Source organism: Palaemon carinicauda, chromosome 30, assembly GCF_036898095.1.
Source record: "Palaemon carinicauda isolate YSFRI2023 chromosome 30, ASM3689809v2, whole genome shotgun sequence".
Classification (NCBI taxonomy): domain Eukaryota; kingdom Metazoa; phylum Arthropoda; class Malacostraca; order Decapoda; family Palaemonidae; genus Palaemon; species Palaemon carinicauda.
Window position 1 is genome coordinate 10244331 of NC_090754.1, and position 2500 is coordinate 10246830.

A 2500-nucleotide genomic window follows, 5' to 3' on the forward strand; every position below is an offset into this window, starting at 1 on the left:
AATTTTCTTTTGCTAACTTCCACTCCTCCTCTAGATTACCAGTTTCTCTTACTCTCACCTCGTCATTTGCCATTTTCAACCTTTCCTGATATTTGCTTTTTATCCCCGGTTTTATTAGCTCTTCAACCCTCACTAGCTCCCTTTTACATCCACCTACTCTATTCCCCCACTCTTTTGCTACAACTAATTTTCCTTCCACCAAAAAATGATCAGACATACAATTAGCCATACCCCTAAACACGTGCACGTCTTTCAATCTTCCAAACATTCTTTTAGTTATCAACACATAATCCATTAATGCCCTTTCTACTACTCTTCCATTTGCCACTCTTACCCATGTATACTTATTTTTATCTTTCTTTTTAAAAAAGCTAGCACTTATTACCATCTCTTGTTCAACACACATATCTACCAGTCTCTCCCCACTCTCATTTTCACCTGGTACGCCATACTTCCCAATGACACCTTCTACCTCTCCAGCGCCCACTCTAGCATTTAAGTCACCCATGACAACTACATAATTCCTTCTACCCAGTCCTTCGTACACACCTAGTTAATTCATTCCAGAACTCATTCCGCTCTTCTTCACTTTTCTCACTACCTGGCCCATACGCACTGACAAACGCCCAACATTCCCTACCCAACCTAACCCTTACCCACATTAACCTAGATCATATCTCCTTCCATTCCACTATTTTACCTGTCATCCATTCACTCAGCAATAAAGCCACACCCTCTCTCGCTCTTCCCCTTTCAATCCCCGACACTCTACCAGATATTTCACCAAACATCACTTCACTCTTTCCTTTCATCTTTGTCTCACACAAGGCCAATACATCCACCCTTCTACTTCTAAACATACTTCCAATCTCACATCTTTTACTCTCTATCGTACTACATTCACGCACATTCAAACACCCCAAAACTAGAGTGCTGGGAGCAGTCACTCTCCCCCCAGTTCCATCTCTTTGATAACGTCTCCTAGGATTTTTTATACAGGAGAGCGGGTTCCCAGCCCCCTCGTCCCGTCCCTTTAAGTCGCCTCTTACGACACGCAGGAATAACGTTGGCGCTATTCTAATTGTTTTTATGCCCCCGCGGCCACAGGGGGCATAATATATATATATATATATATATATATATATATATATATATATATATATATATATATATATATATATATATATATATATATATATAAAGGTGTGTTATATCAGGAGTTAGTTATGTGTTGCCGTGTGTGCGGGTATCAGTGCACATTTTACGTAATCATGTGTACTTAATGTCATACCTATATTAGAATCTTTTATAAAGTAGAAATGTCATTCAAGGACTTTAATGATCTGATTTATATATTCCAACAACTTATTAGAACCTAAATTAATCTTGCGGGGAAAAAACAACTGAAATTTGATGAAATCATTTGCAAGTTATACTGTTAAATGGGATATTTAATTATTTGTATATAGACGCTCGCCTAAATTATCAATTGTTTACGAAATCCTTCGCTATGTCACATTGAGTAAGTCGCCCAGCGAAAGTATAGTAATGCCAAAATTATGGTTTGCACAAACTTATAGTAGATGGTGTCCTGTTTACCAATCTATTAGCAAATCTTTGTTTCCGTTTTAAGAGAGAGAGAGAGAGAGAGAGAGAGAGAGAGAGAGAGAGAGAGAGAGAGAGAGAGAGAGAGAGAGAGAGAACTTGATATCTTCCCTTGTTAACCATTTCTAAACCTGATAATCACTATAAAATGTTAAAGTATTTTCCGCCCTTATTTGTTGTGTTCTACAAAGTAATGGCTGATTAAAAATTACATCGAAGTTATGAATCCTTTTGGAATAACACCCGTGTATATTTAACATGCTATATGCTGAATATATCAATAATGATATCTCATAACCGTGGAACATTCCAAAGACCAATCTTCTTGGTGAATATTAAAATAGGTTTACTACTCAATTTTAAAGTACCCGTTCCTTTAATATATACTTATACCTTTTGTAATTAGTGAAGGGCCCTTAATATTTACTTTTCTGGAGCAATCATATATCAGCCTCTTTATTTTGCTGTTATTCTGCTAGCAGTTAGTTCATTGTTTTATCACCTTTAAAGAAAGGAGAACAATCGAAAACAAGACCACAACAACGGATAAATTGCAGCTTCCAAGTTTTAGAAACGAGTATTTATATAGATTGGAGACTTTACTTAAAATTGCTGTTATTTTCACTGGAGATTTCTTGTTTCTTAAATTTGAACAGTTGGGAAGTAAACAATATTTTTCGATTTTGTATTTCTTTTATGGAAATGTATAATATTCGCCGCCAAAGGAATTCTGACATATGAAGAGTGAATTGCAAAAGTTATGATAGGAACAGGTTTTTCTATCTGTGGAAGAACAGAAGTTCTTGGCCATTGAACATTGCGGAGAATACAAGACCTCGACAGAAAGTTACTGGCAAGTGTCCATCTTCACCAAATTTATCAGAGTTATTGATTT